Here is a 27726-nt window from a genome sequence, read left to right as displayed (position 1 = left end):
TGGCAAAGAGTGGCCGGGGCACATCGTGCTACCCTGATGGGGCTGGGGCTGGGACAACACCGCAGAGAGGTGGGGACGGCCAGGGTTGGGATCCTCAGGGTGAGGAACGGGAGTGTGACGAGGTCCCGGCTCCGGAGCACACGTAAGAGATGGGGTGAGAGGGCGGCCGCGGGGCTGGGCTGCCGTCGCTGCCGGTCAATGAACCCTGCGGGCCATCCCGGTGACCCCTTACCCTTCGGAGAGAAAAACAACCGGGAGCTGGTGGGCAAGAGCTGGGCAAGGGTCCGAGGGATCAGAGCTGCCGAGGTTGGGAGCCGGCAGGCTGGGGAAGCCCACCATGGGCAGGGGGGACATGAGGGCAGAGGGAGGGTCTGTACGGAGAGGTTGCAAAAGGGTTGGTGGAAGGAGGTGCAGGAAGCAGCAATCGGAGGATGGCACCGTGTCTGAAGGGCACGGGATTGATAAGGAGAGATAAACCAGGTCAAAATCCAGCTGGGCAAAGAGGCCAGAGCACCAGGACAGCGGGGGTCCTGGCGGGACAGCAGGGGTCCTGGCGGCAGCACAGCACCCGCCGGGGATTTTAACGGGGTAGCTGCTCCCACTGAAGGAGCGGCAGGAGTGTCAAGTAAACATTCCCGTTGCCTGTTTGGCGAGAAGAAGGAAGATGAATCACATGAGGATGAAGTGGTTTCCAGGATAGTAACCAGGGGAGGCACGAGACAGCGGCTACCACAGATCCACAGCTGGGAGAGTGGCCACAGCGACCTCAGGCAGTTCTTTCCGTTCCGTGCCAGGCCGTCGGTCTTGGGGACAGGCAGGATCCGGCTCCCAGTGGAGCTGGCACTAGCGGGGATCCATCTGTGGATGGGGGGAACTGTCAATCCTGGGGTGATGTCGAAAACAGGTGAATTCCTGAAGAACAGACGGCCCACAGGCTGTCGGAGGAATGTGCCCTCCCTCTGTGCACTGGTGAGGGCCGTTGTTGTGGTGCTTCCTCACCCCGTCCAGTGGGCGATGAAGGAGGGAAGGGCAATGAGCCTTATCCGCCTGCCCTGTGTGGGGTGGGAACAGCCTGGCAGCAGGCTGGTGAGGGGGTTCCCTGTGAGCCTCCCTGCTGGCGAGGGCATCCCGGGATGACCCCACCACTGGTGAGGGGGTCCCTGGTGACCCCACTGTTGCCAGGACCGCGGAAGCAGCAGGGTGCTGAGCTTTCTCTTCTTCCATCCGTCCGGCTGGGGACCGGCCCCCGTGAGCTGGGGAGGGGGCTCCTGCCGCCTGCCCTCACCGCGCCCTGGGCTGCGCCCCGGGCGGAGCTGAGCCCCACGCCGGGCTCAGTGGGCGGGTGCCCGCAGGACCGCGGGAGGCTGCTGCCATCCCGTGGGCACGGAGGGAAGGACACGACGCCCAGGGCTCGCACCCCCCTTCCCCACTTCCAGCTCCCCATGGCTCTGCCCCGGGCCCGGCGGTCCTGCCCGTCCCCGGCGGCACTGAAGGTGGCCCTGGGTGCAGGTCGTCTGGCTTCTCCAGGCTCCGTCTGCCCTTTGGCTGTGCCGCCTGGCCCGTGGCCCCTCCAGCCTCACCAGAGCTGCCACTCAGGGCTTGTGGCAGCCCCAAGGCCAGCACTGGCCATGGGCAGGGCTGCCCCATGCCAGCCCTGCTGCTGCCCGGCCATCAATTCTTTGCTTCTCATCCACAACCAGCACACATCATGGGCTGCCACGTTCTCTCACGTGCAAGCTACGGCGAGATCCCTAAAGCCCCAGATCCGGGAGCCACGTGGTGGTTCGAGGTGATCATCTGGGAGCAGGCATCCAGCCCCGCTGCTGGCTGTGGCAGCTGGAAAAGTAGGTTTCCTATGTTTAGCTCTGACCTTTCTGGGTCCCACTGTTCACGGGACTGGGAAAGTGATGGTTTTTGCACACCCTCTAGGGCACCCAGGTGCTCCTCAACCAGACATGGCATTGACAGCCCTGAGCCGTGCCTGGCACAGGGTGACATGCCAGAGGGTGGGGCACACCAGGAGGGCAGGAACAGCTTTGGCCCCGAAGGGCATCGCACACGGAGGGGCTCCACATTCCTCCGTTGGCACTGAAAGGCATTTCCTTCTCCTGGCTGAAATGAGGGATGCTCTGTTCCCGGCTCAGGGCAGGGACTCCAGTCCTGTTCCAGCTTCTCCTGCAGTCCCTCAGACTGAGAGGGTAGTGGACTGCGAAGGAGAGTGCAGGAGGAATGTGCAGGGGGCCTGGGTTTAGCCAGCTCTGTGCTGGCCGTGGACCCAGCCGTGTACCATCTGTCTGCCTGAGAGCTGTGGGGCTGTCCAGGTTCCACAGCCCCTTTTCCCAGTGCTCACTTTGAAAGGACTCTCCCCCTGTGGAGTCTGGGAGAAGGGACTGCACTGTGTCCTATTCTCAGGGGGTCTCCAGATCTCCTTGCAGACCTTGCTGCAGGCGGGGCAGCACCAGGCAGGGCTCCCGGTGCAATCTGCCTGTGATGCCTTCCCTTTTCCTTCCCTGTTGGTGGTGCCTTGGTGGGAGCTGGCTCATGCCGATGGGCCATCTGCTCCAGGGGAGCCCGGCGGTGCCAACCCCCCCTGCCAGGCGACCCCCTGAGCGCCTCCGCGGGCGCTAAGAATAACCAGCGCCGTCACAGCCGTGGTATTTGTCGGCACCACCGGTGCCACCCCCACGCCAGCCTGCGAGGCACAGGATCCATCTGCTGCCTGACGTCAGCCACCAGCCACGCAGGGCGACGGGTGGGCAGTCTGGGGGGGCACGTGTGGCTGTGGAGAGGGCGCCCGCCCCCCCCTCCCCACACCCCGCCTGAACAGGAGCAGGGATGTGCTCGGACACGGGTGGCATTGCTGCCCAGCACCCAGCGTGGGGACCCAGGGAGGTGCTGCCTTTCTTTTGTCTCACTTTTCCCAGAGTTAAACAAACAGTCCACAGCTTTGCAGCACCCCTGGGAGATCAGGACAGCCCCCAGGGCTGCGTGAGCATGGCTCTGCTCTCCTGTCTGGGCCTGACTCCACATGCAGGGGAATGGGGACCCAGCAGTCTCTGTCACCCTGCATGGGGCCTCCTCCATTCAGGGAGATGAGACACCCCAGAACTGCCCATCACAGTGCATGGGGCAGCTCCCCTGAGCACCAGAGCAGCCCTTTCCCCTGTGCATGGGGCCATGAGGACCAATGCAGTTCCCCAAGCTTCGTGTGTGGTGGAGCCCTAGATCTGCAGCTGGCAGAGATGGCAGTCCAGGTGCCTCCAGCTGTTGCCACCCTGGTTTTGGGGAGTCCTGTCTGGACTGTTCCCCAGAGCTCTGCCTGGCTCTGCCCTGCCCACTGCCTGCTCTTTTCCTCCCAACTGCTCCAAGTAAAAGGGTGTCTCCCTGGCACGGCCATCCCATGCCTGCACTCCTGAAGGCAGCAATTCAGATGGTGAGAAACTATGACTTTGCAGGAAAAATAAAAAAATAGTCCCCATTCCTCCTCCTTGCCAAGTTTTTCTGGATCTTCTCCCACATCCAGCATTTTCTAGCCTGGGTCACCTCCTCTGTGCCCACCCTGAAGGTCCCCCATGCAGACAGCTCCTCCTCTCCTGGTCTGTGTCCCCTGGTTTGGGTGCCCATGGCATGGCCACCTGGCACAGCCCTGCCGTTCCTGAGAGTGGGCTCGAATGCAGAGCTGCTGCTCCTCCTCTTGGACCCATGAGCTGCACTCCCCCCACATCCAGAACCCAAACAGGGGGTTCTGCCAGGACACAGTGCTCCCACTGAAACAAGTGCAGCCCAGAACCTTCCTCCCAAGCAGGGATGGTGAGTCATGCTGTGCCAGGCTGGGATGTTTTCCTGTCTGTGAGGCACTCCAGAAAGTCATTTAAAATGTCCTGTTTGGGCATTTTCAGCTTTTTTTTCTGTCTTTCTGTCTTTCTTTTTTTTTTTTTTTTAAGTAAAATAGCTTGTGCTTCCCTCTGGTGAGGAAGAATTGCTCTCCTAGGGGGATAATGTCCATGGCTGCAATTAGATACGTCATACCACAGTGAATATCCCCTCCTGGGGTGCCTGCTCCTCTAAGAGTAGCTGTGGGTGATGAGCCACCCGCAGAGCCACCCCCAGGCAGTGCCCCCTTCTCCTATGCCCAGAGCTTTGCACCTTCCTGCCTTCATTTCCAGCCTGTGACTCTCAATATGTTCCCAGGCACTTGGAGAAATTGTTCCCTCCCTCTCCCTGCTGGTGTTAGGAATATCACCCCGTTCCTGCTCGGCCACGGATGAAATGAACCCAAATGAGTTCTGGAGCTGTTGGCTCTTACCCTGTTGGCCGATGGAATAGAGGACACAGGGCATTGCTGAGGCTTGGGGAGGAGGTGGGATGGTGGGACATGAGACACAGGGGGATTCTGGACTGTACCAGGAACATCCCAGGTCAGCAGGAGGTGGTGGGAGCCATCCCTCCTCCCTGCAGTGGGCTGGAGGGGGACGCAAATGCCTCCAGCCCTGAGCCTCTCCCAGACACCTGTGTGCCTGCACATGTCTGTGTGTGTGTGTGTTTCCCCTCCTCATCCTCACCCCTGTGGGGCTTCTCTGTACTCCAACTGGTTTTGGCAGGCACAGCAAGTACCAGGGATGTCTTATTTTTGGTGGCATTTGAAAGAATGTGCAAGTCACGGAATATTCAACAAGACATTATATCTTTCCCTCAGGACTTGTGAGCTGCCTCCCCATGGCAGTAAACGCCAGCTTTGAGCATTCTGAGCTATAAGCAGTGCCTTTGGATGTGAATCCATCTTTTCAGCCCTTTTGGAAGGAAACCCAGTGTCCAGATGGAAAGGTAAGAGATACATCCCCCTCCAGGCTCATCTCTGGGGGTTGAATGGTCACATGGGAGCACAGTGGGCTGTGGATCTGTTATGTTTGGAGTGGCCCAAGAGCACATTGGGGCTCTCCTGACTCCTGCTGGCTGGGTACCAAGCAGGTCCTCAGCCTCTGAACCTTGTCTGGAGAGATTTTGGGGGTATCAACCCCTCTCAGGACCCTTTCTCAGCCCATTTCTTCTGTCCAACCTCCTGTAGCTGCCTTAAAATTCCTGCAGTGGGCACACAGCAGTTAGGCAGCCTTGGAGACCTCCTTGGCCTGGGGATCTGTGGTAGCATCCCGAGGATGATTGCTGATTTGACCCCTGCCTGTGGCCACTCTGTAAGACACAGGGGCTGCTCCACCACCCCATCGGTGCTTCTGGCATTCTGGGACTTATGTTTGCTCCAGGATGACCCCCAAAGAGTCCCCCACCCTCCCCTGCCCTGGGGCTGGTGAGTGCTCCCATCCCTCACAGCCTCTGCTGTGAAGGTGGAAGAGCCGTGGTGTTGACAGCTGCTGATGGAGGAGGTGTGACACAGCAGTGGCACTTCCAAAACCACCTAATTTGGGATATTAAAAAATGATCATCCCTGCAAAGCGATTCATTTCCCTGGAAAGCCCCTGCAGTTTCAGGATCGTTTCTTCCCTACCCTTGTTAATTTATGGGAGGCGTTATAAGTGTTAATTTATGAGGGAGATTATAACTTATCACAGAGAAGAAGCAGTACAGCCATGGTTATAATTTCCAATTCTGCCTTTAATTAACACTGCTGATGGGCTGCCCAGCTGTGGCACTGCCAGGAGCTGCCACACAGTAAATCCCTGCTTGAATCACTCTTGTGACCACAGAAATTTGGGCTTTATTAATATGAATGAAGTTGCTTTATGTTCAGTTGCGTATGGAAACCAATTTAATCGTGCTCAATGCTTGTCCAGTCAGTGGCAAAGTGGGTGGACAAAGTCTCTCCCTTGCCAAGTTTCCCATGGTCAGAGGATGAAGATGGAGGCTGGCCAAGCTGTGGAGATGCACTAAGCCTGTTCTGTGTGTAGGGATCAAACAAAGTCCTGTGGCTCCACCTGCCTGCCTGGATGTCCCTGGGTGATGGGGGCCTGTGGGGACAGTCCTGCTCACAGCCTGGCCAGGGGAAAGCAGACCTATCACATCTAGATCCTTCTGTGCTGGGCTGGGTCACAGCAGCAGCAAGGGTGGACAATCCTTAGAGGTTGCACAGAGAGGGAAACGTACTAATCAATGGCTCTGGGACAGGGACCTCCCTGTGCTGCCTTTGGGGAGGGGTTGAGTGTGGCTGCCTGTCCCATCGGTGCTGGGGCTGTCTCCCACCTCAGGGGAGGATTCTGAGCAGAGCCAGGCCAGCTCCTGGTCCTGGCTGCCCTGTCCCGCTGCTGGCTCTGCTGCTCAGAGCAGTGGTCCCAGCTCCCTCCAGGGCCAGCCCCGCTGCCTGCTTGTGCGCGCTGGGCTCGCCTGCACGTGTGACACCTCGTGTGTGACACCTCGTGTGTGTGACACCGTGTGTGTGACACCGTGCGTGTGACACCCCGTGTGTGACACTGCGTGTGTGACACCTGCGTGTGTGACACCGCGTGTGTGACACCGCGTGTGACACTGCATGTGTGACACCTCGTGTGTGACACCTCGTGTGTGACATCGTGTGTGTGACACCGCGTGTGTGACACCTCGTGTGTGACACCGCGTGACACCTCGTGTGTGACACCTCGTGTGTGTGACACCGTGTGTGTGACACCTCGTGTGACACCGTGTGTGTGACACCGCGTGTGTGACACCCCGTGTGTGACACCGCATGTGTGACACCGCGTGTGTGACACCGCGTGTGTGACACCGCATGTGTGACACCGTGTGTGTGACACCACGTGTGTGACACCTCGTGTGTGACACCGTGTGTGTGACACCGTATGTGTGACACGCGTGTGTGACATCGCGTGTGTGACACCTCGTGTGTGACATCGTGTGTGTGACATCGTGTGTGACACCGTGTGTGTGACACCGCGTGTGTGACATCGCGTGTGTGACACTGCGTGTGTGACACCTCGTGTGTGCCACCTCGTGTGTGACACCGTGTGTGACACCGCATGTGTGACACCTCGTGTGTGTGACACCTCATGTGTGACACTGCGTGTGTGACACCTCGTGTGTGACACCGCGTGTGTGACACCTCGTGTGACACTGCGTGTGTGACACCGCGTGTGTGACACCGCGTGTGTGTGACACCGCGTGTGTGTGACATCTCGTGTGTGACATCGTGTGTGTGACACCTCGTGTGTGTGACACCTCGTGTGTGTGACACCGTGTGTGTGACACTGCGTGTGTGACACCTCGTGTGTGCCACCTCGTGTGTGACACCGCGTGTGTGACGCTGAGCCACGCAGAGGGGACAGAGCAGACACCACAAGCGTGCCCGTGCAAAGCGACCTGCTCGTGCTGCCCCCTCCGCTGCATCTCCCAGCCATGAGGATGTCTGTGTCCACACACCCCTTCGTCCTTGCGTGCGCCCTGGCGACTCGAGCTGCACCAGGTCCCTGCTCACACGCACACCCAGAGCACGCGTGGGCAGCGACACAAACACGCTCCTTTGTGTGCAGACAGTGTCACACACGCGTGGGCTCCGTCCTGGGGCAGCCCGGACCCGTTTCCATCCCCGCGGCAGCAGCCACTGGATGGCAGCAAGTCCCCAGCGCTGCCACCAGCGCCACCGGGAGAGGGGAGCGGGGCCGGGATGCGCCGGGCGGAGCGGCACAGGCTGTGGGGAGCAGGGATTTGGGGAGCGTGTGGGGAGTGGAGAAGGGGATGTGCTCCCCGGGGGCAGGTGAGGGGTGTTCTGGTGCCAGGGTGGCCTTGTGGAGCCTGGTGAATTCTGCCTGCCAGGTCAGGCAGATGGGGATGGCACAGGTCCTGCTGCACAGCCCTGCGGTGCTGGATGCTGCTCCGGGGGTAGGGGCTCAGCACCCACCTGCCCACAGGAGAGGTGTACAGGTGCTGCAGTGTAAGGATGGAATCACAGAATCAGGGTTTAGGTTGGCAAAGACCTCCGAGGTCACAGAGTCCAACCATTACCCCAGCACTGCCCTGATGTGCTGTTTGGCCCATGAAGCCTCTTGAGCCTTTGATCTTAATTATTGTAGACTTAATGAAAGCACACTGGCTGCTGTCTCTGAGGTGGCCACTTGTGCAAACACCATGGGGAGAACAACCCCAAGGAATTAATGTATCCCAGCAGATTCTGCAGCAAACAGCTTCTGATCCTAAAGATGCCCTTTGAACAGGAGGGTGCCCTTGCACAGGCATGAGCATGACATCCTGAGCTGATCCCAGGTGTTTCACACCTCTCTGGCACTTCTGAACTTGGCAAGAGAAAATCAGGTCCCAGCCTCTTGGCTGAAGGAACCCAGAGGAATATGGAACTCCCATGGAAAGGCTTCCAGTGAATGCAGGTTGCTGCTCGTTCAGTTGCAGAGAAGGCAAAACCTAGAGGGCTTTAGATGAGAGGATGAAGACCTCAGACATCTTTGCATCCATTGAAATGTCACAGAGATGGTTCCGGGGTGATGAGATGCTCTCACAACTGAGAAGGGTCAGGAAAGCACACAGGGCAACTGGAGCTGAGGACAGCAAGGATGAGAAGGATCCAGGGAACAGCTGGTCCTGCTGACAGTAGGGCCACTTGTTCCCATGGAGCCCTAAGGAGATGGTGGGGAGGAAACCAGAGAGGAAGAAACTCTGTGAGCCACTGGAGCTTTGCAAAGAGCTTCTTTTTCCCACCTGGATTTCCGATCCTGCTTGGGCTCAGGGAGGTGCTATAGTGCTGTTCCTCTGGGGTTGTCCTTAAGCCTCAGACAGGAATTAATGGGCTTTCATGAATGGAATGTGAGTCTGAGGGGATTAGAGAAAGCAGGGGTGAATGTCACCTCTAACAGCTGGTGTGGGAACCAGATGCATGAGTGGCCACAGGAAGGTGGTGGGTGGGAGAGCCGTCAGAGACCAACCTGGCTATGGCTGTGTGGGCTCCACAAGTACCCCAAAATGCTGAGGAGGTAACTGGGACACCTGGTGGGATTGGCACATTGGTAGCAGTATGGGGATAACAAATTCCAGGACAAAGTAAGCCAGGGAGCAACAGGCTGTGCCTTGACAGGCCACTATTCAACAGCTGGGAATTGCTCATCAGAAAGCTGGGGCAGAGCAAAAGAATAAGCAGCATAAATAGCTTAGGAATGAGATAAAAGTTTGTTATAAGTTTAATGTAATTAAGGTAAATTAGCCATTACATAATGGTGAGACACGCACACGTAATGATGCCCTTTGGGCTCGTCTTATGCGTGTGGCCTTTATGAGTAAGAGGTGCTGGGATCCCTCCGTGGCACAGGGAGGTGCACAACGGGGGGAGCACCCACACCCCCACTGACTGGGCTTCTGTTCCTGAGCATGGCCTCTCTTGCTCTCTGGCAGCCAGGCTGGGTCTCCCCAGGGAGAGGAATAGTCTCAGCACGGAGCGAGAAGGCAAGGAAGGATGCTTTCCTGTCAAAGCCTCATTATTCAAATTCAGGCTCATCTTCAGAAAACAGAATGTCAAGAAACAGCACAGCTCCAGCATCAGCGCTCTCCTGGGAGAAATGTTAAAAGTGGGATATTAAGCATCCAGTTTCTGTAACACAGGAAAGCCTTGGGTTGATTGTTCTCTCACGGAGTCCCCAGGCTGACTTCAAAGAAGCCTCTCCCCCCCAGCCCCCAGCTCGTCACCCAGTGTGGGGTTTCATCTGAGGAACCAAACCCCAGGGAACAAAGGGGAGCCCCTTAGAAGCTGAGGGCACTGGGAGGCCTTGAAGGGGGGGATTTGGTGTCAGGAGCACGTGCTAAACCTCGTGCTCAGTCCTTTCCATTTGGAATGCTGTGTAACAGCCTCCCTCACTGCTGTGCTGCCAGGCTGGCCTGAGTAGCACAAGGGGGGCTTGGCAGAGGATGTCCCCCCACGGTAGGCACCTTGGGAAGCTGGAAAGGTCCTGCCTTACCCCACAGAGCTTCTTTGCTTGAGCACTGCTTTGGGAGATATGTGAGCTGCTGATGCTCAGCATGAGCAGGGAAGGACAGCCTTTGTCCCTGTAAGGACAGCCCTGGTCCCAGTCCCTATCCCTGTAAGGACATCCTGCCTGCTCCCTGTTTTCTCCCTGGGGTAAAAATAGCCCTGCCTGCCTGTAGCAGCCTTGCTCGTACTTGACATCTTGCAGGGCCTCAATTTAAACAATGAGGGACCTCAGATCACAACCTGACACCAAGTAAAGGACAAACCTTGGCTGAGCTGGGCTGTGCAGCCATTGGCAGGACCCTGCCCTTGTGAGGCTGCTCGGGAGCGTGGGCATCAGGCACAGCTCGGAATGGGGCTGTCTCGTAGAGGGATGGTTGTTTCCAGGGCAGGATGCAGTGCCCAGACCCAGACTGGTACCAGGGCTGTGGCTATTCCAAGGTTTGGTCTGGACCCAGCACTGCTGTTGCCCACAGTAAGGGCCCTGTCCCCACATCTCTGCTCCCATGTTTCTGAGCTGCCCTTGCAGTGCCTGGCTGAAAAATGAAGGTGATTTTTCTGCACAGTGTTCATGTGGGCTCCCAGCATCCCATCCTAAATTCCCTGAGGGTCCAGAGACAGGAGCGATGGAGAAGGGCAGAATTCAGCTCTAGGATCGGAAAGAGGTGTTGCTCAAATACACTGCCAAGCATCCTCAGGGCTCTTCAGGGATGAGAATAATCAGATTTCCTTCCCCAGTGCTTCCTCCCCACTAGCATCAAGCTTCAGCAGTGTGCCAGCACCATGAGCATTGGCTGCTGCCATCTGGGATGCTCCTGTGGCCACGTGGAGCCCTGCTAAGGCTGAGGTGGAGGGGACCTGCTGGCAGAGCACAAGGACAGGGACATGAGGTGACTGCAGACATCTTGCTGAGCGAGGGCTGCCCTTGGCCAATGTTTGTTCAGCACAGACTGTTTTGCCCACTAATTGCTGGTGCATAACCAAGGCACACCCAGCATCAGGTTTGTCCCACCCGAGGGACCTCAGGTGATGCCCATGGATCTGACACATAACAGGTTGAGGAGACCCAGCCTGGCCCCTCTTGCCTCTGCTGATACTGGTGCATGCTTTGGGCATGTCCTCAGTTTGGGACTCCTCCTGGCTCTCCCACATCCTCTGGTGCTGAGGAGGGTGTCCAGGGCCACACACAAGCATGGGGACAGCCTCCCAGTCCCCTCTGCCTCAGAGCAGTCCCTCACTGTTGGCAGAGTGCCACCCAGGTGTCCCTACTGCAGACCTGTGTGTCCCAGCTGTGCCCCGCTCTGGGGACAGACATCCCTCAAGGACAGATTTAGGAGGAAGGAGATGGTGGTGGCAGGAGGGAGACACCAGCTCGTGCTGCCTGTGGGACCCCTCAGCACAGCCAGGACACGGCACCAGCTCCCAGCCCTGTCCCCCACCCCATCCTGCGGCTGGGCTCCAGCCGTTCCTGACAGTGTAACTTCCAGGCTTTTAATTAAATCTCCATGAAACACCCATTTGAGATCCTTAATTTAAAGTGAGAGCTAATTAATTTTATGGGCCTTGGCCACGCCTGTTTCATTTCTGAGTTAATGCCTGGGCTGTGCTGGCAGAGGTGCAGAGAGCAAGGCAGACACTGGCTCCTGGGACTGTCTAGACAGTCCTGGCTGGATGTGTGGCTGATGGCCCTGTGTGGAGCTGGTGGCCCTGTGTGGGGCTGGTAGCCCTGTGCTGGGCTGGTACCTCACTTATCCTCCTTGCCAGGCTGGCTGTCACTCCTCCAGCCAAGCCAGGCAGGACGAAAACAGGGAGATGTTGAGCTTGAACCTCCATCCTGTCTGGTCCTGTGGTGCTGGACCCACATCCAAGCACCACATCCCGGGGGCAGACTCTGCTCCATGGCAGTGTCCCTGTTTCTGGGGTCCAGCTCAGCATGACATTGCCTCACCATGTGTTTGCCCCCCACCTTTCAAGAACCTTTTCCCACAAGAGCAGACTTAGGGCCAAAGCTTTTCTTTCTAGTGCTGGCTTCCCCGAGACCCCCAACACCACTGCAAAGACCCCCACGGCCATGGGAGCTCGGTGGAGCTTCTCCAGCAGCATCTGCCCGTCCTGGGGATGCTCAGACCAGTCTGCCTAGTCCTCCCATCCTGGAATGTCCCTGGTGCTGATCCCAGTGGGAAAAGCAAAGTGGGAGTCAGGCTCCACCTGCAAGCCATGCCTGTGAGACACGTGGCCACCATGGGACAGCGGTGGCCCATGGCACAGCCCCTAGCTGCTGCCTGCAGGGAGGCTGGGAGCTTCCTCATGGGACCTGGGGAGCAAACCTCCCACCAGGGACCAGCCCAGGGCTGAACTGGCTGGAGTGGGACAAGGAGAGGATTCTCTGCTGGAGCTGCCCCCTGACCCTGACTCATGAAGGGGGGTCTGTCTCTCCCTTGCTTCAGATCCAGTGGGAAGGGGTTGCAGGCAGCTGTGGTGAGGGTCTGCAGGTGCTGGGGTCCAGCTGAGACCCCTGGTATGGCAACCGCATCCCTGTAGAGCCACCCGCGCCGGTGCAGGCACGGCAGGGAACCCAGATGGGTTGTTTTCAAGGGCCTGGCAGACCTGCAGTCTCCTGCTTTACTGCTGACTGTAAAGGGCCTGGTATAAACTGTGATTGAAAACATGAATCATCTCGCTAATTAAACAGAGTTACTCCGTGCCAGGAAATCTGTCTCTTTGTCAGGATCTTTGTTTTTAAAGGGGCATAAATCTCAGGCAAGGCTAAAGATTGGCTCCTGGACCCTTTATCACCAAGTGGCAGTGATTTATCCTGTGATTTACCAGAGAAGGAATAGAATTAATAATAAATATTCATTTCTAAGCCACAGTAAGCATCTAAATATCCACCAGAGCAGCATTACTACTCTGCAAACAACCTTCCTTTGGCTCAGAGAGCATCTTGCTCTGGTCTGGCAGAGTGGGACTGGGACACTTTGGGCACTGGTAGCAGACTCTGTCAGTGAGGGTTGTGTGCTCCCCCCACACCAGCTGGTGAGGATGGACAAGGAGGCAGCCCAGTGGCCCACAGAGGGACCTGTTTGTGTGTCAGGGCTTGTGACCAAAGCATCAGTCGATGTGATGCCTCACTCCACAGTGCACTGGTTCCTGCTGGGACCAGTTTGGGTGAGGGGGTGTGGTGGACCCACACTGTTTGCCAAGAGCCTGGGCACTTGTGTGGGACAGTAAATCCCTGAAAATGCCACTTGCAAATTTCTTAACAGTGTTGTAAGGGCTGGAGGACCATGTCAGGATGTCAACATCACGATGGTAATGTCAACATCACGATGGTAATGTCAACATGGCTGCAGCTCTGTCCAGGTGCAGATGCCCAGGGTGGGCTCTTCCTGCCCTGTGGTAGGACCCCAGATCCTGCCACCCCCCAGCCCTAAGGCTGTACCTGGATCAGGGTTGTCTTTCCAGCTCCTGGGAGCAGCCTCATCCCTGATCCCTGTGCCATTTGCTTGTGGTGCCTCGCTGGTATTTACAGAGGGTTCCCAGGGAGTTACATCCACAGACCTGTGGGTCAACATTGACAGAGCCTGCATGAACAGGAGGCCGAGGCACTGGCAAACAGTGGCAAATAGAGCAATGTGTTCACTCAGGAAAATCCTCCAAGCTCTGTTAGCAGACCTGCACGAGGCAAGGGAGAATGTGGAGCAGCTCAGAGCAGTGGGTGCTGCAGCTGGAGACAGATGTTCATGTTCCCAGAGTGAGGAGGAAGAAACCCCAGCCCTGAACCTCCTGCTCCTCAGCCTCCTCTCTCTTAGAGTGGATTTATTTGCATTCATGTCTTCACAGAAGCTCAGCAGGGCAACCTACAGCAGCACGATTGCAGTCGTGCAGAATGGATGCAGCAATGCCAGCAGAAGGGTGGTGTGTGCCCCTGGGATGCCAGAGGAAGCTGTTTACAGCCAGGGCTTCAACACAGCTGTTGCAGAACACATCCCCAGATCAGCTTTTCCACTGCAGATGTGGTCCCAGGGCCCCCCACCCTGGTTTTCAAAAGGTGCCAGGTAGGGATGTCACTGCCCCAGGACTGTGGAGTTCACCAGGATGTTGGTTGTTCACCCTCCTGCGCTGCTGTGTCTGTGTCCATTGCTGCTTGAAGGCTGTGGAGTGACCAAACCCCTCTCAGCTCTGTAGGAGGCTCAGGGCTCCATGAAGGACCTGCAAAGGGGGCTGGGGAAGGTGCTGTGTCCCCCACTACCTGCTTCTCCCACAGCAAACCAGGTTGTGATCTCTTCCCCACAGCCCTGGATACCAGCACAGCCCCAGTCACCTTCTGCTGTCTTCAGGACAAAAGCACTAGGAGGGAAGGATGGGGGGTTGTCATCACCAAAATGCCGTTAAATTGGCTGCTCAAACTTCCCTCTGCAGCCCGGTACCCTCAGCTGTTCCGGGTGTTTGCAGGTAAACACCCAACTCTTCCTTGGGATCTGGGGTATGCATCCCTATCCCAGGGGAAAATGGGGAGCAGCCCTCTCTTGTCACTGCCTCAGGGGGTGACTGGGCACCTTGTGGATCATACTGGTGTCTTATTCACCAGCCAGCACTGGAATCAGGGAGAGGTTTGTACCGACACACACGCACTCACTCACACACACGAGTGATTTGTGTTGTGACAAACCATGCCCAGTGCCAGGGACAAGCACTGGGCAGAGGGATGAGCGTGTCCGGCTCTGGAGCATGGATGCCCCGGGGGCTCTGCAAACCAGCTCTGCCATTCCAAACATGCTGGGTGTGCTGTGAGTGCCTTTGTGCAGCCGCAGCAAACACTGATGGGATAATTAGAGCTAAAACATGGAGTGCAGCAGGAGAGCAGTGCCCTGCGCTGCGACGCCGGGAGCTGCGATGCGTTTGGAGCTGTTCTTCCCACAGAACCAGGAAGGTCTCCTGCATGTGTGCTGATATAAAACCTACCGGCTCCCTGGGTGATTTTAAGTGAGTGACAGGAAGAAAACAACTTTATTGCCTTGAGAAACCACCAGCTCTCGTCCCCTCTGCCGCAGAGCAGATGGGCACTGACGAGAGCGAGAACCAGCACGGGAGCTGAGGGGAACCAGAGAGAGAACAGGCAGTGCCCCAGGACAGTGGACCTGTCACCACCAGTGCAGGGAGCTGGGGGGCACTGGGTTGTGCCTGGGTTCACCAAAAAAGCACTTCCAACACCTTACCCCTTCCAGCCGAACTCCACTCAAACTTCAGTCCACAAATTGCATCCCTGCTGGATGTTTTCTCCTGCTTTCAACAAGGGGTTCTCAAGGAGATGAGTCTCAAAACCCAATTGTGTAGTGAAGAATTGTAGGTGGGGATATGCCTGACAAAAGGGCTGGGGGAGGGTGGGAATGCTGCTGGGAAGGTTTTTTTAGGCAAACAAACACTCGGAATTGCTTTGCCAGTGTTTTCAAGGCATCTACCACTTAACCAGTGGATGCTCTGGGTCAGCTGTGATGGCGCTGAAGGGCTCAGTTCCTGCCCAGAATCCCCCAAACACACTGGGGGATTTACTAAAAAGAGTTAACAGACACTTTTAATGGTGTTTTGATAGTGTGAATTTCTGGCCAGAGCAGAGTTGAGAAACATGACCCAAGAGACAGCTCAAAGGGTCACAGTCATCTAAGGGTCATTTGTGTCACCCTGACAGGGGGCTGGGGTGAAAAGGGAGTTTTGGGACTCCGGGAGTGGCACCCCAGTGTGCCAGTGAGGGCTGTGAGGTCTGTGGGGCCATATGTGCTGAGGGACAAGTGCTGTTCATGACTGGGGATGATGCTGTGCGTGGCCAGGGATGAGTGCTGTGCATGGGGCAAGGGGGATGGGGCTGCAGAAGCAGCCAGGCTGGGCTCCCTGGTCTCAGGGCACTGGCAGAGCAGTCCTGCCCTGCATTTTGGGACCTCCACAGCCCTGCGTCTGCTTTCCCCCATTCCCCGCCACCCTGTCCCATCCCTGCTCTGATTCTGTCAGTCCCTGGCTGTTTGAAGCTGCTTTTCCAGGGTAGGCTGTCAGGCTGGATGTGGTTTGAAGCAGAGGCTCCTGACACGCCATTGGCACGTGGCGATGAGAGGGAGCCTGTAGGAGCGGTGGGAGCTGTGGAGCGATGCTGAGGGGAGCAGCTTCGATCCTGGCAGCAGGATGGGAGCTCCAGGAGCCAGGAGGGGGCTCCGTGTGAGTGCCCCATCCCCTCCATGCCCTCGGCATCCTGGAGGAAGAGCCAGCTGCTGGGGTGGTGAGGCTTGTGGAGGAGCTGCAGCATCCAATAAACCCCAGTAATGTCCTCTCTGCTGGTGGGAGCCCTGGCCCTTGCCCTCACCTTCACCCTGCACCTGCCTGTACCCCCATGGGGGCTGGTGGGAGGTGGGGGCAGCTTTGCCCTGAGGTCAGCCCTGCTTGAAGGCAAAGCTCCTGCAATCTGCAGCACTGGGCATTTTGCTGCTCTATTTCTGTGCTCCCATCGGGCACCGTGGGCTCCCTGGAGCAAGAAGGGTGGCTTATGGATCTTCTCATGCTCCTTCCCGCAAAAATCGTGGATCTATGAAAAGTGGGTCATGGAAGGGGTGAGATGTGCTGGTTTCTCTCTGGTGGGCTGCAGCCGGGAAGCCCGGCATCCTCCGGCAGCCAGAGCCACCCGTGGATCCTGCCGGGGTGGTGGTGGGGGGGATGGAAGGAGAACTGCAAGTTCCAGATTAATTGCAAGTTCAATGACTGCGTGCATGAATATTTAATTATCTACATCTGTCATGAATATGCATGATATGCAGATGCGGGAGGGAGGGAGGGAGGCAGCAGCGAGGCAGGCAGCGAGGCGGGAGCGCAGAGGAGGGCTGGCGGTGGGAGGCAGAACAGCTCCCTGGGGACGCGCTTGTCCCTGCGCTCCCGTGCACAGGGACCCCAGACAGAAAAAGCTGGGGCACTGCAGGTGACAGCCCGGGGCTGGCAGCATGTCACCTCACCCGGGGCGGTGCGTGCCCGTGTCGGTGAGACCTGCCGGCACACGCACGCCTGGACACATTGAGGACTTCCCTCTTGTCCCAGACCATATTTCCCAGTACTCCCTCCACCAGAGGATTTCTCAAAGAGCTCCAGAGATGCCCCACGTCACCAAGAGCCAGCAGAGGCCCTATGAGCCCAGCACCCCAACACCCCAGCTCAAGGCATTACCGCCAGATAGGAATAATCTTCTCACAAGAAGAAATTCTCCCCTGTGAGAGTGGTGAGGCACTGGCACAGGTTGCCCAGAGAAGCTGTGGCTGCCCCATTTGAACCTGCAAGTGTTCAAGGCCAGGTTGAACAGGGCTGCAGTAGGGACAGATGCAGAGTGAGGGCTGGCAGGGAGACCCTGATCCCGAGTTGCTGTGGAATTGTTGCAGTGATTAGTGTTGCTGGGGACGGGCTGTCAGAGGCAGGTACTGGGGTGCTGTATATCTGTCAGCACATCACTTTTTATGACTTGTAATTACAGGATGAAATAGCTTTTTTTTTTTTATTTATTTTGGCATTAGGAAAAGCCATTATGGTGTAGGGACAAGGCTGCTGCTCTCCTTAATTTTCTTGTAAAGAATGCTGGCAGTGACCATTGGTGGCTCCTGGGACACAAGGGCTATGGCAGGGCCCCCACACTGTCCCCCACCCTCCCCAAGATCCCTGCACAGTCCCCAGGCACTTGGGTGGGCTGCAGCACCCCACTGAGGGGGCCCTGTGCTGGCCAGGTCTGTGCCACGGGTGGTGCTGCTTTTCCTACGCCTTCATGACAGCAGTTCAAGAGGAACAAAACATCCTGCCCAAATTTTCTGGAAGGATTATAAAGGTTTTAAACAGCATTTCACATCAAAAAAACATGAAATATGTGCTCTGGATTCCTCCCAAGGAAGAAACAAATATCTCACCACAGGCTCTGCTCTGGCAGGAGATGCCCCAGCTCAGGCTTTGGTGTGAATGTAGTGGTGAAGAGACAGTCACCCCCAGGTCCCTGTGGATGGAGATGTGAAGAGAACAGCCAAAATCCTTTCTCCCTGCCAGCCCTCCTTCTCTGGCAGGGCATGGGTGGGTGTTCTCCACCCAGCACCTGTGACAGCAAAGACCAGCACAGAGAAGTCACTGATCTTCCCTGCTGTGGCCTCAGCATCCCTCAGTCCCTCAATCCCTCACCCCTGAGCCACCACACTGGCCCTACTAATTCCAATACCTCTTTCTTTTGGTGCTTTTTCTCTCTCTGATGCTTTCTTTTATTTATTAAAAAGCTCATGTCATTTTTACATAGTTTTCTTTCCTAAAATTGATCACACTGGGTTTCTTTGTCTGCACTCTCTCTCTGAAGTGTTAAAACCAGTTGTACCCTGGTCCCTGGTACAGAGCAGTTCCTCCACTGGCACATCCCAAACCAGGTCTAGAGCAGCACCTTTGCTTGGGGAATTTAGACAGTTTTGTTCAAGGGTCATCATTTGTGTCAAGAATGTTGCCTCTGCACCTCTCTCCACCTGCCTGCCCTGACATGACACAGTCAGATCTGAGCAAGGAAGCTGCAGTCCCTGCTGTTACCTTCCTCTGGAAATTTGCAGTTTCTCCAATCCCAGCCAACCTTCCCACATCAGCCCTATCATTATGGCAGGCTGGGATTTTCCCCCAAAGGCATCCTGGTTTCCTTGCTCATTTGTTGCCATGGCATGTCTCCCTCCAGGCTTTCCAGAGGCACACTGAGCTCTGGCTGCATCCCCCACCCTGCAGACCAAGGGCCCTTCCTGCTCCCTCCCAGCACCTTCAGTTTAAATCCTCCATCCCCAGGCCTTCCCTGGTGCCAGCTCAGCTTTCCTGGCTCTCTGACCAAAAGATTCCCCAGAATCCTTCATCTTCATCCCTTCATCCTTCATCTTTCATCCCTTCTCTTCAGCAATTCCCACTGACAGCTCCTCTGAGTGAGAGCATGAGAGTCTACACAGACTTTGAAGTCCTGGACAGTTTGTGATGGAAAAATTCTGGGATCTGAAGATTACAGGTGTGTTTAGCTTTAGGTATTATGGTGCAGGGATAATGGGCTTGGAAACTCGTGTCTGCTCTGAACAGTCCAAAGGTGCAGTCACGCTGATTCAGGAAAGGTCTCAGCTCCCCTGGTGGGGCTTGAAGCTGAGCTGCTCCCTCCAGCCTCCCCAAAAGGGCTCAGAGAAACAGCGCTCAACAACCAGTGAGAGCTAAAGCGCCTTCAGGGAACATCAATCATCAGTCAAAAGCAGCTGATTCTGGAGGCTTGAGCCCAGATTTTCCAACTGTGGATGATCCAGGCAAGGTGAGCGCTGAGGATGGTGTTTGTAGCACGAGCAGTGGCACCATGGCTGCACCTTGGCCAGTCAGAGGTGACAGTCAGGGGACAGATGGGGACATGGCAGCTGATGGCTAGTTCATGGCCCCCACCTCTGCCCCAGACTGGCCCTTCCCTCCAAGTTGTGAATCCAGATGGAATCACCATGTCCCTACAGGAGCCATCTCTGCGCCTTTTAGCTTCTTTCTCCCCAAAAAAGTCTTTGTTCTTGTTATTTCTCATCCAGCCAAAGGCTGGAAATACTGTGGAAGAGCCCTGTTTATGTGTAATTTCTGATTTAAAGGGACTCACATGGATTATTCCCTGTGGTGAGCACTGAAGAGACCAAGCCTGGGCAGTGGGTCCAGTTTGGGGCTCCTCAGTCACGCAATTCTGGTTATTCTCCCATTCCTTGCCCATGGGAGAGGGTCACCCTGCCTCCCAGATGCAGCCCAGTTGCCCATGGCTGGGGGTCCGTGGCAGCTTTCAGGACAAGCCACGACCCCAGGTCCCTCTGGAATTTGCTCTCTGCAGAGCTCAGTCACAGGAGATTCTTCAGAGCTACAAAATAAACCTAGCTGCCACTTGTTCTAAAGTTGGAGGTGTGCATCTGGCTGTTTCTGGGGAAATGTGCAGCCTCCTGCAGCAGGAGATAGCATTGACCATCCCTAATCCTCCTCAGACAGGGATTTGTCATCCCCAGGCACAGCGTCTGTCCCTCCTGGTGATGGAGCCCTCAGGAAGAGCGAGAGGAGCTCACAGGGAACTGGGAGCTGATCACTCAGAGCTGTCCCTGAGCTGGTGTGTTTGTGGTGGCAGCATCCTGGGACGTACTGGGGCTACCACGGGGGCTTCAGCTTCCTTGCCCCAGCCCTGCCCCAACACATCTGAGGGGGCTCCACGCTCCCTGCCCCATCCCACCTTTTTACTCCTGCTCTGGTGCTGTGGACACACCGAGAGGTGATGTGCTGATGTGTTCCCAGGGCTGAAGGAAACCTTCTGTACCTCTGTGCAAGCCTGAGTTTCACATCCAAGCCTTTCCTGAGGGGAGGGAGGGGGGCTGGTCTGCTGGGCTGCTTTCCCCTCTCCAGCCCCCGTTGGAAGGGATTAGCTTAAAACATCAAAAGCGCTCGCTTTAAGTGGGCGTTTGATGTTCCCTCCGGCTGTCTGTATTTGAGCGCACAAAGGAGGGAACACGTGTGTGGCATTAGCCTCTCGCAGCCTGCCGTGCTGCTGGGAAGCCTGTTCGCTCCACGGGATCCGCTGCGGCCGCATCCACTCCCAAGGGACGGAGCGATGCGAGGGCTGGGGTGGAGCTCAGGGCTCGCTGGCAGGCTGCTGCCGTGGCAGAGGGTCCCACAAACCCCACTACCGTCACTCCTGCCGTCCTCCAGCCCCTGTCCACCCCAGTGGGAAGCGTCAGAGGGATCACTGCCAAAGGGACTCTTGGATTAGGTCTCGGTTTCCCTGCTGCTTTTGCCAAGATGCAGTAGGCAGTGCCGGTGTCTAATGCATTTTTTGGATTCTTTTAAACATTTTGTTCCCCTGTGTGGATTGCAGCAGTAATCCTCTCTTCTGAAAAATCATTTAATATTTCTGAACCAGCCATTTCCCCCAGATTTGGCCTCTGGCGTCCTTGTTCCTCCTGATGCCCTGTTACGCATGTCATTTCTGTAGAACAACAGTCTTTGAGAAGGAAATAAATTACATCCTTACAGTTCTTCAAATAACAGGAGTTGCTCCGTGAATGATGGGATTATATCTCCTCCTTCGAGGTTTAAAGGCAAAATGCTGTCGCCAGGGCATGGCCACAAAGAGGAAAAGGTGTTTGCCCACGGAGTGAGTGCCTGGCTCTGGCAGCAGCAGCTCACAGGGTGAGCCCCAAAGGGCTCAGGAAGACCCAGCAAGCCCAGGGACGGGGCAAAGGCAGGGCCACAGCTGCCAGCAACACCATCCATCAGCTCTGTGCAGCCACATCAGCACTGGGAAGCCTGGAATACTGCAAAGCTCCACTGCTGAAGGATGCAGGGCCACCTTTCCCTCAGTCCCAGTGAAATGCCTGTGTTGGCCTTGTAAGGACCCAGTGCCAAGAGACACAGAACTTGCTTTTCTGCTTTGCCCAGTTGGATTTAACCCAAATCCTGCACAGTCTGGTTTGGGACACAGCTGCACACCCACGGGGCAGCAGCAGGGGCACAGGGAGGGGACAGGCAGGAGATCGATCGCTGTCACTGGCATTGCTCGAGGGGAAACCTGTCGCCTGAACCAAGGGCTTGAAGTTTGATTCAACGTTTGAGCTTCCCCACAGGGAAGCATGGAGGGAGGGCGGGATTTTGCAGCTTCTTTTCCTGCTTTTGCAGATCTGGGTTAATAAATAAATCAGTGTGGCTGATTTTCTAGCCCAGATCCTCCAGCGCCCTGGTTTGCTGCACGTTCCTGTCAGAGAGAGGTGGGAGGCGAAGGGCAGTGCACCCATAGGTGACCAGATTCCCTGTGTGCCCAGGGCAACAGAGCCCTTGGGCCAGAGAAATGACCTAGGATATGCTTGGGACAGTGTGGATTAATAGCATGACAGCAGTGGGGTCATGTCTGGGGCCATGCTGCTCTCCATGTCCCTGCCTTGGGAACCAGGGTGTCCATGGAGCCCTCCAGCATCCTGTGGATGTACAGCAGCATCATCTCTGGTGCTCAAGCAACACTAAAAGGACAAACACAGGTCCTTCCACCTCTGGAAGACCAGGGAGGAGTGGGACACATGCTCCTCACCAAGCCCCTGAAGGTGATGGTGCAGACCTACCTGCACTGGTACTGCAGACAGCCCTCCTGCAGCATGGAGCTGCTGGCCCTGAGGCACTCAGGGAGCTCACCAAGGCACCTGTCCCCCGCTGCCAGAGTGTGGGAGAATGGGGCTCCAACCAACTCCAGCAGCTCCCATCCATGTTCTCAGAGTTCTGCTTCCAGCCCAGTGCCACCTGCTCAGTGCCACCAGTGTGCCAAAGACCAAATCCATGAGACCTTTCCTGACTGGTAGAGCTTGCCTGTGAGCCCAAGGGGATTGCTCTGGGGGGACATTGTAAGGGAACACTACAGGACCCTCTCCTTGCTTTGGTGCTGCCCAAGTGCTCTGTCAGCTCCATCAGGAGGGAAAGGGGCCTTTTCAGAGGGGATTTCAGGCTGCTGGAGTTTGGAATATCAATAGAAACAGAACAGGTGGACAGCATGGTGGGGAGCCATCAGGGAGCAGGGCTGGCCAGTGGTGTGAGTGCAGCTCCACTCTGTGCAAGAGGATCCAGGTGCTCCTGCCTTTGCTCTGGAGCTGGGATGCACGTGCCTGTGCATGGCAGGAGGCTGAGGGGTTGGGAGAGGCTTAAAAGCCGATGGCAGTAGGGTGGGCTTGTCAGAAGGACTCACCTCAGCCTGTGAAAGCGCAGACACACTGGGGAGGATTGATGTGCTGGGGCTTGGCTGCAGCTTGTCTCTGTGCTGACCACGTGCGTCATCACTTCCAGGCTGCATCCACTGGCATTTCCCACTGCCTGCACCCACGCTGTCAGACCCACCTCCCAGTTACCTCTCCTCATTGAAGCCCCCTGGGCAGAGGCCCCCTCAGCTGGAGGAGCACAAACCCCTGTTCAGGGACTGCAGGACTCCCTGGAAACCCATCCTCTGGAACACGGGAGCTGCACGTGGGGCAGAACTGCTCCCTGCTCCCAGAAATCCTGCCTGGGAGGAAGGAGCAAGCAGCCCATGCGACCTTAGCGCAGGGAGAAAGGTTCTGCCAGGTCTGGGAAGGGGCTGACACATGAAAAGAGCATCTCTGGCCCCCAGTAGCACCACATTCTCTCACAAAGGTCTTTAAGACCTTTTATTCAGAGGTTGAGCAGGGTGGCTCAGTCCACTGTGCTGTCAGGGGCGACAGCCTGGGGAGAAGCTGGTGCAGGAGACACTGGTGCTCAGGGTGCAGACAGCTGCTCTGGGGCTGTGCTGTGCTCCTGGTGCAGCAGCAGCAGCAAGGTGCCAGCAGCACAAATGTTCTCTCTCTCCTGCTGCTCTCTCAAAGACAGTCACTGTCATCAGAGACACCTGCTCTGAGAAAATCAAGGTCTGGGAAACTTGCTGGGGAGGGAAGTCTGGGGATGCTGGTGAGGATGCTGTGCAGCACAGTCCCTGCTGCCAGGCTCAGCTGCCAACATGCCCCTGGCATCATCCCTCCAGTTTCAGTAAGCAATGAGCCACTTCAACACCAGGTGAAGGCAGAAGCAGAGGGGACAGAGCAAAGAGCAAGCCCCACATTAGCCTCTTGTGGGTTAAAACACACCACAAGTCCTCAGTAAACCTCTGTTCCCACTGAGCATCACAGCTGGGGACCTCAGTGGATAAATCACTGCCCTAACATTCACATATCCCTTCACCGTTGTTTGGGAGCAAGGAGCAGGCACCTCTTGTGAGGCCATGAAGTACTTGTCAATATCAAAATTGTCTCTACTCACAAGCACACAGCACATTTGTTTGCAGCTCCCATGCCAGGACTGACTGTCAGGTGATGTGGTAAGAAGAGGTTACAGATGCCCAGGACAGGCAGCCATGAACTGCCCAGGTTACTGAGTCCCTTCCCAGCTGCCTCTCCCTACAGACAGGGATGGAGGTGACCCTTTGCTCAGGAACTCTGCTGGAGGCTGGCCCAGCTCCAGCCTTTGGGCAGCTCCCAGCTCTGGGCTGCAAATGGTTCGGGACAGGAGAGGACAGGGTCAGCCTGGAGCGAGCTGTGCTCACAGTACCATCTCCTCCCTGTCCTCCCACTAAGCCAGTACAGAACGAACCCAACTGAGAAATCAGAGAGCTGAAAAATAACCCCTCTTTCTTGTCCTTTTTTTTTTCTTTTTTTCTTTTTGGGTTATTTCTCAGCTGGATTTGTCCCTGCTCCAGTTCACAATTCTTTGCCCCTGCAATGGGTCACAAAGGACTGGGGACAGAAGAAGAACAAACTCCTCAAACTGTCCCTGGGGCCAGGGGAGGGCTGTTGCAAGCTGTGCTGGGAGGGACAGGGGCATGGGCTGGGGGCCAGCACAGTCACCCCAGTGCTTTCCAGCCCGGCTGACATCCAGTGTGTCCTTCAGACAGCGTGGGAATGCAGTGGGAACTTGTGAAGGCATGGGAAGCTCTGAATCCAGGCTGCAGGCAGAGCAGCCCTTGGCTGATGGCTGATGGGCACAGCCAGCAACATTTGGCACCCTGGGGTTTGTGTCCTGGGGTATTTGAAGTTGGCTGCCCCATCCCTTTAAGTGTTCAAGGCCAGCTTGGACAGGGCTTGAAGCAAACTGGTCTAGTGGAAGGTGCCCCTGCCCATGGCAGGGGGTGGAAGAAGATGAGCTTTAAAGTCCCTTCCAACACAAATCAGTCTGTGATTCTATGATTTATATCCTGAGGTTTACACCCTGGGGTATTATTTGTAGCCTGGAGTGTTGCTGTTTGAACTTTTAGACATCCAGCCTGGAAATAGGGGGAAATTTAAGTGCCTGCCATCTGTTAACAGCAGCATTCTTCCTCTGATTGCCTGTGGCTGGTGCCATTCACCAGTCATCCGGACACCATCTGAGTGACTCTGGTGGTGTGCTGGGTTAATTTAAATTTGGTTATATTTTATGGACTGAAATACTCCACGTGAGGTTTAATTTTCCATCAGCTTTTGGTTAGGGCTGGGGAAGGTTTGAGGGAGAGTGGCAAACGCTGCTCCCTCCCTCCTAGAGCCCAACCTGCCCCGAGTTGGCCCAGTGAGTCCCCAGGGTGGCACAACTACCCACCTTAAGCAGCCAAGCAAAAACCAATTCATTTTCTGAACAAAGTGTCTGGGTATGGGGTGGCCAGGTTTGTCACCCAGACATGAGGTGTCTCCACCAGCCCTGACCAAGAGCTGCCAATCGTCCTGCTCCAAGGGAGTGACCAGGCTGGGGATCCTGGGAACCCCCTGCTCCGAGAGGGTGGCCAGACTGGAGACCCGGGGAACCCCCTTCCCACAGGCAGAGCTGTGGAATTTCTGACATGTTCCAATGTTTGTATTTCTTCAGAGAATTCAGTGAGTGGGTTAGGTGTGAAGAATAGATCTGCCTTGAAAAGGGAGGTGTTACCAGGCTGATGATATAAAAGGACTCTGCAGAAACATAATCAGAAACCAGACACTAGAATTAGACTCAGATCTTTTTGTTTGAGGACTGGCATTATGCTGCAAGGCAGCTGCTGTGCCATGGCAAACAAGGAGTCAGCTCTCCCGTATCCTGATGGAGGGGAATCACTCCAGGCTCACAGCAGCACCAGTGAAGGTGACTGGTTTTTGGACTCTCATCCCAGTTCTTTAATACCGAGTGTTCTGCTAAACCAAGGACATGTAATCTGGAGACAGGCACAGCATTCCCAGCAGGCTCCCTGTGCAGTGGGAGCCGTTCCCAAGGTTCCCTGCCCCTGGCTCACAAGCAGGGATGTGTGGGATGGTCAGTCTGACACTGCAGCTCCATCTCGCTGTGCCAGGGACCAGTGTACAGGAAAACAAACCCAGCGTGGGTGAGCAGTACAGCCAAGACCAGTGCTCCTGGTTTTCGCCTTTGATGTGTGTTTATTTCCAAAGAACCTGGATTGAAATTAAAAACCTGGACACAGGAGAACATTTTTTTTTATTTTTTAATTGCAGTGGGTCTGCTCTGTTCTGGTATTACTGGGACTGGCAGAGGTTTGATCTTCCTTGCAGATTGCTTGGCAGACTCAGAGCCCTCTCTGGTTACTGACTTATCCTTTCCCCTGGTTTTCACTGTCCCAGCCCATGGCAGCCCCTGTGCCAGGCCATGCCCATCCAAGGGACCTGCACTCCACCCGAGCTGCACTATGTTTCATGTTGGTGCTGCAACACTTCTGCTCCCAGAAGCTTTTGGAAGACATTGCTGGGGGAGCAGCTGCTCCTGCACGTGTCACTGGAGGAGACAAGAGGGTGTTTGCTTTCTTCTCCTCCAGGAGAGATCCAGGAGCTTATGCCAGGCTTCTGGCATTCCTCCATGGAGGGGAACCCTCCTCTCTCAGGTTCCTCCTCCTGCATCCTTCCCCTGTGGCAGCATCCCTGCTCGGTGGGATCTCGCTCCGCTCCCCAGCTCCACATCCCAGCCCAGCCCTATGTTTTTCACAGTGGTGGGAGATCTCCTTTGGGAACAAATGGCTGAGTCTCTCATCCCTGGTTGCACTGCCTCCCCCATCCTCCTCCTCACAAAGATTCATATATTTTCCCCTCTCCTGGGGCTGCCCCAGTGAGGTCTTCCAAGGACTTGACACACTCACAACACGCTAATGAGGACTTTTTCCCTAGTCCAGCTAAAAATTAGATCTTTTTTCAGTTAGCACTGGAGAGGAGACACAGCCAGTCTGGGCTGAGCCTTGAAGGCAGCTTCCCTGCTACCCCAAGGAGGCAGGGGATGGGAGTACTGGGGAACCCCCTTTTCTTCCTGCACCCCTTGCCCCAAGCAGGCTTGGGCCCCAGGTGAGGGTTGTGTTCATACACCACCCCCCCAGCCCACTGGTCACAGCTCCCCTCCCCAGACCCACAAATCATTGAGCAACAGGCACAAATCAATTTATTACATCAATTAAAACTCCGCTTCCTCATATTTTTTTTTTTTTTAGCTTGAAGAGAAACAACAACAGCGCCAGGAAGGTGTATAATTATGGCTCATGATGGCAAATTTTACATCCCCAAATTGGAGTGTTTAATTCAATTAGACGTCATAAAGCTCTCGTTATCCCCTTCGGATGTTAATAAACTCAAGAACTTCCAACTCCCTGTATTTGCAGCTCTTGCCACCCCAAACTGTTGTTATTTATATGTTTCTAAGCTGTTTCTAAACAGAACAGATTTTTATTGCTTTCTGGCCATATGCCCAGGATGGGTGAAGTTTGGGGGGAAAAAAAATTAAAAACCATAAACTTCTCTTCATGTTTTTCTCTCCTCTGCCCTCTTCACCGAGAGGTACATGAGCTGTGAAAGAAAATCAGGAGTTAATGCTGAGGGAGTTGTTTCTGACACCAGTAAGAGGCTCCTCAGGAATACTGGAGCATCCTGTGGGAATTCCACGGGAGACGCTGCCGCTGCTCCGTGTCTCCCTCACGGTACTGCTTTTGGGAGCTTTCTCTGAAAATGGGTGTTCTCTGATCCCTTTGGGAGATGTGCTGTGGGGTGGGTTCTGGACTGATGATGGGGTGGGTTCTGGGGTGATGATGGGGTGAGTGCTGGGGTGCTGGTGGGGACCAGGGCAGATGGTGCTTATGGTGCTCGTGTGATGAAGACATCAGCCAGGGAAGCAGCAAACCTGCTGGAGTAGGGGACAAGGGGCAGGAGGAGCCTTTTTGGTGCTGGTGATGGATGGGACAGATGGGAACAAAACTTCATTAAAGCAGTCCTTTCCCAGTGGTAATGATGAAGGAGCTTTGGGGTGAAATGGTCATCAGGGAGGTGTCT

General features: G+C 55.8%; 1 long non-coding RNA gene across 2 annotated transcripts; it reads left to right on the top strand.

Annotated features, from left to right (window-relative positions):
- Positions 1-240: 240 nt before the first annotated feature.
- Positions 241-27349, top strand: LOC126637520 (uncharacterized). Of its 2 annotated transcripts, none has more exons than XR_007628343.1 (3): positions 241-306; positions 4697-4824; positions 26895-27349. It is a non-coding gene; the product is annotated as an uncharacterized LOC126637520 (long non-coding RNA). The 2 variants fall into 2 exon arrangements; XR_007628342.1 differs by lacking the exon at positions 241-306 and adding an exon at positions 1776-1844.
- The last annotated feature ends 377 nt before the right edge of the window (positions 27350-27726 follow it).

The sequence above is a fragment of the Myiozetetes cayanensis genome, unplaced genomic scaffold (genome assembly GCF_022539395.1).
Source record: "Myiozetetes cayanensis isolate MyiCay16 unplaced genomic scaffold, myiCay2020 scf15, whole genome shotgun sequence".
NCBI lineage: Eukaryota > Metazoa > Chordata > Aves > Passeriformes > Tyrannidae > Myiozetetes > Myiozetetes cayanensis.
Note: the sequence above shows the minus strand (reverse complement) of the source record. Positions and strands in the feature narration are given on the sequence as shown.